We start from the raw sequence: 12123 nt of genomic DNA, 5'->3' as shown, positions 1-12123 counted from the left end.
AAACTAGTGTTGGCATTCCTGGGATAAATCCCAGTGGGATTTATCTTTCTTATAGATTTGTTTTATCTGGATTCAGTTCGTTAATATTTTGGCCTCTATGTTCATGAGGAATATTTGACGGTAGTTTTTCTTGTGATGTCTTTGGCTTTGGTGTCAGGGACATACTGGCCTCATGGAACCAGTAGGATTCCGCTCCCCCTCTATTTTCTGAAATAATCAGTGAAGGAGAGGCATTATTTTTTCTTTAAATATCTGATAAAATTCACAAATGAGGCCATCTGGGCCTGGGGATTTCTTTGTGGGAAGATTTTTAATTATTAATCAAGTTTCTTTATTTGTTATAGGTCTTTTCAGATTTCCTAATTCTTCTTCAGTCAGTTACGGTGTCTTTCTAGGAGTCTGTCCATTTCACCTGAGGGGTCAAATTCTCCTTCTCCTTCTAAGGTTAACTTTCATTAATATGCAATGCATTTCATGTTGGAAGGTGCCATATTTACTCATTTACTCTTGCTTACTACTAAATGTAAACCCACAATTATCTCTGCAGAACCTGACCATGCCCATGTTGGGGAGGAGGAAATTCCTCCTTCAAGGTCCTTCTGGCTAGACTGAAAATCAAATTGACACAAGACAGATTAACAGGAGAAAATCAAATCTAGTTTGGTACACGTGGGGAATCCACACAGACAGGAGATCCCAAAGGCAGTCAGGAAACATGAGGCTTCTATGAGCTAAGGAGAGGGATAAGGCCTGGGGATACAAAGGGGAGTTATACTATAGAGATATTTGGAAAACAAAGATTGCCCTGTTATACAGATAAATTTCTTAGGTAAAGAGGAATCTCTATTAATAGCTTTCTTTCTGATATAGCCTCTCCTTCCCAATGTGAATTTAGGCAGCTGAGGGGGAGGTAGAGAGCTTTTCCTGAATCTGCTGGGTTTTGATTGCTTTTAACTCAAAATAATCTTCATGCCAAAGCGCCCATCTTGGGGAGTCTTGCCCTTGGCCACTCCATCCATCACCCTATCATACACCTGGGAGGGGTATGGTATCTCTAAAGGTACAAATACAGAAAATTCCAAGCATGCATACCTGCTCCACTGGAACATAGAACATATTTCAGGTTACTTCACTGCAGCTGATCAGCTCTGTGGCAACAAGAAAACTTTATAGACGGCTATACGCTGCACTCGTTCTGCAGCCAGGAAACAAATAATGATGTACAACTAAGGGGCTTTTTCAAACAGGTTACTATGTGTGTAATTTTCTTTCTTAAAAAAAAAAAAAAAAAAAAAAAAAAAATTTTGGGTGCCTTGTGGCTCAGTCAGTAAAGCATGCCACTCTTTCTCTTGGGGTTGTGAGTTCAAGCCCCACATTAGATATAGAGCTCTCTCTCTCACACACACACACACACACACACACACACACACACACACACACACATTAATAGTGTGAAAATTTATAAAGGAAAACCTCACTAAAACAGAGTTGGGTTGTCCATGGCAGACGAAGGGGAAGAGATGGACAGCTCAAGTCTGCACTAATGTTAGCTACTACTTGGAAGGAAGGTTTCCTCTCGTCCCAGCAACAACCCAGCCAATGAGAGATAGACACAGTCCAGCCAATGAGAAGCCACCATACTTCCAACTCCCAGTTTACTCCAATGGGCTTTCTGTTTACAACAGCCCTCCCAGCATGCCCCTTTCCTCTATAAAAGAGTCTCCTCTGCTTTGTTCTATGCACTTGCCTGTGGTTCTGCCATAGCTTGGGTGTCCTGGAGGGCAGTTCTTTGCTCTTCCCAAATAAATCCCTCTTTTGCTGGTAAAATGACCGATTTTATTTATTTTCAAGTCTAACGATAGCAGCAACAATCCTTTGTGAGGCGGCCACTACCCGCAGATGAATGGCCCAGCCACCCAGAGACCGCAATATGGAGGAGGAGGCTGTTTAGAGAGGATTTCATAGGTGACCATTATCAAGGTAATTAATTCTTCCTTCTCTGTTGCAGGATTAGCAGTTTCTCCTTGGACACCTAAGCAAGCTTTTGGACTTTTTACCTCCTTTAAGGACCCGGCTTCAGTCCTTTAACTCCAAGAAAACCCTTTTAGCCAGAAATTTGGCAAAAAAGAGAGAACAATAAAACTTAAGGCTGAGGAGTGGCCGGAACAGGAAGGCAGGCAAGAGAAATCACGGGCCAGGCAATGTGAAAGGATGCATCTGATCAGAACAAGAAAATGGACTGGAGTCCTGCACCCCAACAGATTTAGGTGACTTTTAAGCTGTGGGCAGGGTTGTGATGGGGATCAGTTTGCACCAAGATTTAGGACACAGAGTTGTGGTTCTGTGCTATCACTGGGAATTATGAAGACTTTCCCATAACTGTGTCCTAAGTTTTAAATGTTCTCTGAGGTTCCTTCCATGTCTGCACCTTATGATTCCAGGGCTGCCCCCTGAATGTATTACATTTCCGGATTTTCAAAATCATACTAGAGAAATACCTATTCAATTGCTAATTACTTACCAAGAGTCACCTTATAGCTCAGATCTATACTAGTTGCAATATAATAAATATATTTGGCCTTTGTCCCCGGTTGTGGCACAGAGCTCCTAAAAACCATCCTGGGATTTCCTGAGTGGTAGGAGTGTCTTTTGTTATTCATAGGAGCCCCTGTGAGCACCCCTGAGTTTATGGTAGTGAGGATCAGTGAGATGGGACCCCTAGATAGCCTCAGGATGGGGCCAAGTTCTGACACCTGTGCCCGGTATTGTTAAGGGCTCAGTACATAATAGTGAAGTCTGTAAACAAAATTAGTCTTGGGAAATCCAGCCTTGTATGCATATCAGGATTTGACATGAATGGACGCAAATAATCATGCCCTGCATTGGCCTATTTACCTGTCACTATTTACACTTTCACTTTTAATGATTACGCTGTTCCAGAAAGAGATTAAATGACAAGGCTGAGCTCTCTGGAAAGGAAACAGACTGCATACCAAACACAGTGCACCCTATCCTGCAAAGTAACAAGACAGGCCAAAATGGTGTCTATGTCAGAGGGTTTGTTGGTGCTAAGGTGATGACTGTAGAGGCCACTTTTAGACAACAGGCTTGAGCACTGAAAACCTGAGTGAGGCAAAAGGCCCCACAGTGACAACGGAGCTGATGCAAAAAGGCTCATTAAGCCATAGGCTGTATGTACTGACCAATGGGCTATCAAGCCATAGGCTGTAACTGACCACTGGGCTATTTACAAGCAGGCACAGTGCCTAAGATCACCCAAAAAGGGGAAATTCGTACATTTCCCCCACCCTGCCCCCTACCTTACTCCCTCACTCTGCCCTGTAACTATAGCCCCTCACCACCACCTCATAGCAGACAGTCTCTGCTGTCCTGCCCTGCCACTCCCTTGCAGTGTATTCAATAAACTTCTATCTCTTTTGTTCTGCCTTGGGGGAATTCTTTCGCCACTGGCAAATGCCAACTGGGATGCCCCACGATGACCTTAAGTCTAAAGCAAGTTCTGGATGCAAAACAAATCGTTACCCACAGAACAGAACACACACCGTGTAGGGGCGCCTGGGTGGCTCAGTCGGTTGGAGGTCCGACTCAGCTCAGGTCATGATCTCACGGTTGGTGGGTTTGAACCCTGTGTCGGGTTCTGTGCTGACAGCTCAGAGCCTGGGGCCTGCTTCGGATTCTGTGTCTCCCTCTCTCTCTGTGCCCCTCCCCCGCTTGCACTTTGTCTCTCTCTCAAAAATAAACATTAAATACTTAAAAAAAAAAAAAAAGAACACACATAGTGTAGCTTTGGGTCCAGCCACCTTCAGGAGGAGAGTGAGCCCAGATGCCCTCGCATGGCTCCCTCCGAGAATCACATCAGTTCGACAGACTACTTACCCAACATGCCAGCTGACAACATTTGCTGTAGTCTTCTGTTATTTGAATGGTTGTAACAACATAAAAGAAGTAGAGAAAAAATCATCTGCTTTTTTTCTCAATATGCTCACAGTGTCTACAAGATGAGTCATCAAAAGACTTTGCTTTCAGTTCATGTGACAATTATCCCAAAAGATCCCTTTTAAGATGTAAAATAGAAAGAAAAAAAAAGTCAAACAAGCTTAGAATATAAACAAAGAAGATAGAAGAATTGAGAATATCTGACAACATTTTAAGGAAGAAAATAAAAGGACCTATGAACTGAAATACAGTTAAAAAAAAAAAAAATCCCAAATGAGTCTCTTTTGGATTTGATGTCTCTAAAACGGCAATCAGTTTTTTTCTTTAAATTATCCATCTCAGTTCACACAGGATTAGGGCAGAACTACTCCTGATAAAAACATCAAACCTTCCAGATTTAACAGCAGCTCAGAGGGGCGCCTGGGTGGCGCAGTCGGTCGAGCGTCCGACTTCAGCCAGGTCACGATCTCGCGGTCCGGGAGTTCGAGCCCCGAGTCAGGCTCTGGGCTGATGGCTCGGAGCCTGGAGCCTGTTTCCGATTCTGTGTCTCCCTCTCTCTCTGCCCTTCCCCCGTTCACGCTCTGTCTCTCTCTGTCCCAAAAATAAATAAACGTTGAAAAAAAAAATTAAAAAAAAAAAAAAAAAACACAGCAGCTCAGAAAGCAGCAGCCACAGCCAGATGAGCACTAATGCTCACAGATGATTCAGACTATTTGTATACAAAATTGAAAATCAAAGTTTGAAAGGACTGTGAAACATCATAGTTTCTTGGCCTACCAAATTAACAGAAACATACTTCCTGGTATTAAAAGGTAATATATCAGAAGCGCCTGGGTGGCTCAGTCGGTTGAGCGTCTGATTTTGCCTCAGGTCATGATCTCCCAGTTTGTGAGTTCGAGCCCTGCATTGGCCTCTGTGCTGAGAGCTCGGAGCCTGGAGCCTGCTTCGGATTCTGTGTCTCCTTCTCTCTCTGCCCCTCCCCCACTTGTGCTCTCTCTCTCTCTCTCTCTTTCTCTCTCTCTCTCTCAAAAATAAACGTAATAAAAAAATTTGTTTAATATATCATGAATCAACAAGAAGAAATCACACTCAAGAGAATCATAAGATAAGCCACAGACATTGGGAGAAAATATTTGCAAAAGATACATCTGATAAAGGGTGGTATTCAAAATACACAAAAAACAAAGACCTTAACAGACACTTCACCAAAGAAGGGGACAGATGGGTGCTCCACATACCATGTCATCGGGGAAATGTAAATTAAAGCAACGAGATATTGGTACACGCCTAATAAAATGGCCAAAACCCACAACACCGACAACATCCAACGCTGGTGAGGATGTTAGAGCAACAGGAACTTTCCTTCATTGCTGGGGGGGGAATGCAAAATGGTGCAGCCACTTTGGAAGACAGTTTGTCAGTTTCTTACAAAACTCACATACCCTCTACTGTGCAATCTAGCAATTTTGCTTGTTGGTGTTCACCAAAGGGTTGGAGACTTATGTCCATACAAAAACCTGTACAAAGATATTTACAGAAGCTTTATTCCTCATTGTCAAAACCTAGAATTCACTGAAACGGATACGGCATGTACACCCTGTTGAAAGATACACAGAGATATATTAAACTTGTGCAGAGTTCAACAAAAATCTGTTTGAACCCAGCAGCATCCAATCTAACAGATACAAAGGAGCACTGAGGAGCCGTACAAAATGAAAGACTTATAGACAGAAGGAAGCAGGAACAAGGGACTTCCACCAGGAAAAAAAAAAAAAAAATCGGGTTGGTTATTGCAAGGTTATTTTCCTTTAGGGGATGGAAGGGGTCCATCAGGCAATTCCTGATCAACTAGCTTCAGATTCCATTCCCGGGAAAGCTGAACCTGTAATGGTGAAGGGGACTGGGGACTTAGCATAAGCGAATTCATTTGGGGCCTAGCCTGGTCTTGTTTTTAACAATCTCGACAAGGGAATATTATTCAGCGCTAAGAAGAAGTGAGCTATCAAGCCATGGAAAGACATGGAGAGACTTTCAGCGCATCTCACTAAACCAAAGAAGCCAATAATGAAAGGCTACAGACTGTATGATTCCAACTACAGACTGTATGATTCCTGACCGTATGAGATTCTGGAAAAGGCAGAACTATGGAAATGTGAAAAAGATCAGTGGTTGGCGGGCAGGGCAGGATGAACAGGAGGAACACGGTAGGTTTTTAGGGCAGTGAAACTACTCTGTGACACTATACCGGTGGATACATGTTACACGTTCGTCCAAACCCACAGAACGTGCACCAAAGTGAACCCTGATGTAAACAACAGACTCTGGGTGATGACGTGTCACTGGCGGTTCATGGATTATAGGTAACGTACCGCTCCCAGGGGAATGTTCATAGTGGGAAAGACTACGCGGGAGTGGGGGTGGGGTGTCTGGGAAATCTCTGTACCTTCCTGTCAATTTTGCTCCGGAACGCAAACTGCGCTAACAATTAAAGTCTATTTTTTTTTTTTAGGGGCACCTGGGTGGCTCAGTCGGTTAAGCATCGGACTCTTGGTTGTGGCTCAGGTCACCAACTGACCTGTGAGGCTCAAGTTGGGCTCTGTGCTGACAGTGCAGAGCCTGCTTGGAATTCTCTCCCTCTCTCTGCCCTCTCTCTCTCTCGCAAAATAAATATACTTTAAAAAAAAAAGTATATTTTTTGAATATGTAAAAATAAGTATTTTTTTAATTCAATCAAGTAATTTAGTTCTGTTTAAAGAAACGAACAAAAAAGAAAACACACAAAACTTTAAGAGTCAGAGTATTTCCATGGAATGTGTTTCCATATTTCTTTTTTTTTTTTTTTTAATTTTTTTTTTTCAACGTTTATTTTTGCGACAGAGAGAGACAGAGCATGAACGGGGGAGGGGCAGAGAGAGAGGGAGACACAGAATCGGAAACAGGCTCCAGGCTCTGAGCCATCAGCCCAGAGCCCGACGCGGGGCTCGAACTCCCAGACCGCGAGATCGTGACCTGGCTGAAGTCGGACGCCCAACCGACTGCGCCACCCAGGCGCCCCTCCATATTTCTTAATATAGACAATTGTCTTCTTAAGGAATAGGAGTTGTAGAGAGGCGTTGTCTGTATTTTCCTTGCTCCGAACTAAACCAAAAGAACCCAACCAAACAAGCCAGACAAAGCTATATTTTAATGAGACATTAGCTTTTCAAACCTAATTACCTCTTTGGCATTACATCGGTCCCACTATTTGGCTGGAATTTGAGCCACTTTGCCCAAGACATCCATTTTCTTGGAAGACCAAAAATAAGGCAAGTGGACACTTATGCCATATGACAAAGAATATCTTTTTCAGTTACAAAATCAGTGTCTCAGGGGCACCTGGCTGGCTCAGTCAGTAGAGTATGCGGCTCTTGATCTCGGGGTTGTGAGTTCAAGCCCCAGGCTGGAGTCTGCTTTAAAAAAAAAAGCGTAAAAAATAAAACATCCTTGAGGACAATTCAAAGGTCACCTGGGACAAAACCCTCCAGGGAAATCTCAGAATGGGGGAAATTGGAGATGCCCCCCTTTCAGAGTCAGGCATAGATACAGTTCTCAAGTACAAGCAAGGCACAATAGTTCTGAGTATCGTGGCCCCCAAAGAAATGTCTGACGTTAAGCCCAGGGCTAGTTCATCTCAAGACCTTTCCCTCTGTAGGTTTTTCTAGATCATCGGTGAGGAAGAACGATTCCAACCTTGCATTTTTTTTATTTAGAACTTTATTTTTGAGAGAGACAGCACACGAGGGAGGGAGGGAGAGAGAATCCTAAGCAGGCTCCACAACTGTCAATGCAGAGCCCAACACGGGCCCCATGAACCGTGAGATCAAGACCTGAGCTGGACCCAAGAGTCAGATGCTCAATGAACTGGGCCACCCAGGTACCCCGTCCAACCTGATTTCTAAGACCCTACTTCACACTGCCTTGGGCTTGCCCTACAGGATTAACACAGCGGGCCTGAGACCACCATCTTTGAAAGGCTATTGGACAGATTTGGTCCTTGACTGGCACGCGGGCTCTCAGAGCATTTCTAGCCAACAGTTAACCGGTAAGGGTGGCTCAGTGTATCTGGACTGTTGGGGCAAACAATGTGGCTTATGCTATTAAATGAATGCCAGTTTTCTCTCCGGGGGTCTGGGATCTCCATACGAGCCAGGCAGAGAGAGCCTGTGTGACCGGTGCCCAGTCAAAACCTTGGGTGCTGTGTCTCTAGCGGCCTTCCCTGGGCAGAAACTTTGCACATGGGCTACCACATTTTCCACGCTGGGGAAAGTGTGAGCTCTGAGTGACCCCTCAGGGTGAAAGAGGAAGTCAACCACCTCCACCCTGACTTCAGGCGTACTTTCTAATTAAGATCTCCTTTCTAGTGTATCCTCCTACTCAGGCAAAAGGTCCTGCAGGCAAAGCATCCCAGGTGGAAACAGAAAACTAGCCCCTCAAGCATGAGGACGGCCCTAAGCCAGCAAGACCCCATGTGATTAGCCGCAATGATCAACCTGACCTTCGCTGCCAACCTGCACGTAGCCACTGACCTCTGTTGCACATTTTCCTTATACAAACCTGGAAGAGTTTTCAGCACTTTGGAGACACTGTCTTAAGAGATGCTATCTTCCTGCGGTGCTGGCCTCACTGAAATAAATTCCTTGTGTCCCCACAACTCATTTCTCTGGCTCTGGATTTTGTCAGCAGCAAGTGACCAAGCCTGGTCTGTTTGGGACCCCCAGAGCTCCAGCTACAAGGGGAGGGAAAGCAGAAGGAAGCCTGTGCCTGGATTCCTCCAGACTCTGCCTGGGGCTTTGTCCCAGGGGCACACCACCATGATAAACCTTAGCCATGGGATGCTGAGAAGCTAAATCCCATGATTCTTTCTAGTAAATCTTCCAACTTAGGGGTGGTCCTGGGGTTCCGTGAAACACACTCAGGTAGCTCCCCCTAGTTTTTTATTATTTTTTAAAAGGGGCGCCTGGGTGGCTCAGTCGGTTAAGCATCCGACTTTGGCTTGGATCATGATCTTGCGGTTCATGGGTTCGAGCAACGCGTCAGGCTCCGTGCTGATAGCTCGGAGCCTGGAGCCTGCTTCCGATTCTGTGTCTCCCTCTCTCTCTCTGTCCCTCCCCTGTTTGTGCTCTGTCTCTCTCTCAAAAATAATCTCTATCAAAAATAATCTCTCTCTCAAAAATAAATACACGTGAAAAATTTTATTTATTTTGAGAGAGAAAGAGCAGGGAAGAGAAAATCCCCACCATTCGTGGGGCTCAGATTCACAAACCATGAGATCACGACCCGAGCCAAAATCAAGAATCTACAGATTACTAGAGGTCAGGCTATTGATGGGATTGCCTTTTTCTGGGAAATTGGTGGAGACTCTTACCGGTTTAACCCTTTCTCTGTCCTTTCCTTTGTCCTTGGGCAGCCAGAAGTGCCCGAGGAATATTTTGCCCTCAGGCTGCCTCATCAAGTAGCATTAAGTACATTCATGTTGTGCAATCAGCAGTGTCCATCCACAGGACTCTTTATCTTCCCCAAGTGACACTCTACACCCGTTGTCAAAAAGCAAAATTCTCGACCGAGTACATTTGAAGATCTACTTGGCTTTATCAAGAGATTCACAAACCGGGCAGGATCCCGTCCAGCAAGCGGAGGATTGTACAAGAAGAAAAGGTTTTTGTGGGAGGGAGGGTGGGACAAGAAAGGTGTTAGCAAAAGAAAAGGATTGTTTCAGGGAGGATCACCTTCTTTAGCTGGAAGGGCCAGCCAAGCCGTCTTACCCTATCTCCCTTCCGGGGTTTGGAAGAGGCCCACGTGACAGATGACCTCACTGATGCTGATCAGAAAATTCCTTACTGACGGCTAAGGCAGCACTTGTGGGGAAGGGGGCTATTCCTTCACCCGCCCGGGCCCTGGCAACAACGCTTCGATTTTCGGTCTCTGTGAATTTGACTGTTGTAGGTATTTCCCGTACGTGACATTGCACGGTATTTGTCCTTGGGTGACACACACATTTCACCGAACATTCTGTTCTCCAGGCTCGTCCGTGCTGTAGGGGCCGATACTGCTCACCCTCTAATATCTGAATAATACCCCACCACGTGGGCACATCAGTTTTGTTTATTCGCTTATCTGTCGCTGGACGCGTGGGGTGTTTCCACCTCTTGGCCACTGTAAATAATGCTGCTGTGAACATCGTACAAGTGTCTCTTCAAGTTCCTAGTTCCTGCTTTCAGTGGTTTGGGGTACGTACCCAGGAACAGAATTGCTGGGTCATATGGGAATTCTAGTTTTAGTTTCTTCTGGAATCACTAGTCCGCAGAGGCTGCACCGGTTTATATTCCCACCAAAGGTTCTCAAGCATCTGGGTGGGGGACAACTCTGAGGAGGGAGGAGGAGGGGGAGTTCTTCATCCTAAGGGCGAAGACATCTGTGATTCAAGAAAGGTCGCTCAAGGTCTGACCCAATCTCAATATACACCGTACGAAATGTTCGATAAAACACCAGCACATCCAAATTTACGCGCACACACCCCACCAGGAGAAACCGAGCTAAGATTTTTTCTGCCCACAGATATGAAGATAAAGTTATTTAACAGACTACATGGGACACGTATAAAAGTTAAATTCTTTATTTCATTCACATTTCCTTTTTAGCTCAAATAGTGAAAAAAATTTAAAAGAGGAGCTTCATGTTACCCATCGTCTAGAGAGACCACCAAGATCGACACTATGTATAAACATAAAAAAAAAAAAAAAGAAGAAACTGAGTAAAAGCCAGACCCCCCAGGAAACTGAATGTGAGGACAGAATTTCAAGCAGGTACCACCACACAGATCCATGGGACCCAGCCCGGAAGTCACGTTCCTGGCCAGGCACCTCCGTCCATTTCATTTCCTTCTTGAGTTCCCAGGAATCCTCCTAGTGGGGATGAGACATAACGGCTTTCTTGGATGAGGGCAGTCTGCGTCGCTCACAGAAGCTACTTAACCTCCGCCAGCCTCATCGTGCAGACCCGTTAGGAACAAATGGGGCAAGGGATGTGGGAACGTAGGGCCCAGTGTGAGCTTAACTGTAAGAGTCTAAGCCGGGTGCGATAAGCAGCCTTGGACGATGGCGATGGTCCCGGGGGGTCCCTGACTCGTGGTACTCCCTCCCTGAGTAATACTCCCCTCCAGAGCTGGTGACTTGTGGCTAACAAAGAGAGCAGAAGGGGCGGAACTGTCTCTTTAGAGATGCAGTTACAAAAGACTGACTTCTGTCTCGCTAGCATTCCCTGGCTTTTCTCGTTTGCTTTCTTTGATGAAGACAGCGCCCTAACGAGGAACAAGAGGGGTGGCCTTCGACCAAGAGCCAGTGAGAAATGAAGACCCTTATCCAGCGGCCTGCGAGGCGCGGACTCTTGCCAACAACTGCAACAGTGAGCTGAGAAGAGGGTCCTTCCCCAGCTGAGCCCAACCCAGACCCGTGACAGACCCTGAGCCCAGGACCCAGCCTAGCCACGCAGATTCCTGACCCACGGAAACCGTGAGATGGTAAGCGTGCGTGGTTTTAAGTGGCCAAGTTTTCGGGTCATTTGTCACACCACGATAGAAAACTCCTACACCTGGGTCAGCGGTCATGTGCATAAGGAGACCGCAAAATCATTTGTATTAATTCTGAAATAGCACTTACAAACTATTTATGTAGCATCAACGAACAATGGAATTTATCTCAACTTGGAGAAAGAAAACCAAAACTTTATACAACCAGGAAAAAAGGAGCGCAGTGCTCCACATGAATTAAATTTCTCTAAGGATTCTGGCTAACTCCAAGGGTTTCTGACTCCCTGCAGTCTGAAAATCATACTCCATCGAATTTCTTCGGGTTTGTATGCCAACTATAAACATCTCTAAATTTCTAGCAGGTTTTTAAAAAACAAGAGGAAACAAGGAATCATCTGTCCTCTTGGCTGAACGGACCTTGCCGTAAAACTTCATTTGTACAGTAAACCATCACAGTTAAAAGTGAGCTCTCCCATTCGTAAGAAATGTCCAAGCAGGCCAATCTAGAGAGACGGAAAGCACAGGAAGGTTTGCTAGTGCTAACCCAGGCAATGGGGAATGACTGCGAAAAGGCGTGGGGTTTCTTTTTGGGGTGATGAGAA

This window comes from Herpailurus yagouaroundi, unplaced genomic scaffold, assembly GCF_014898765.1.
Source record: "Herpailurus yagouaroundi ecotype Mexico unplaced genomic scaffold, PumYag 217, whole genome shotgun sequence".
Classification (NCBI taxonomy): domain Eukaryota; kingdom Metazoa; phylum Chordata; class Mammalia; order Carnivora; family Felidae; genus Herpailurus; species Herpailurus yagouaroundi.
Note: the sequence above shows the minus strand (reverse complement) of the source record.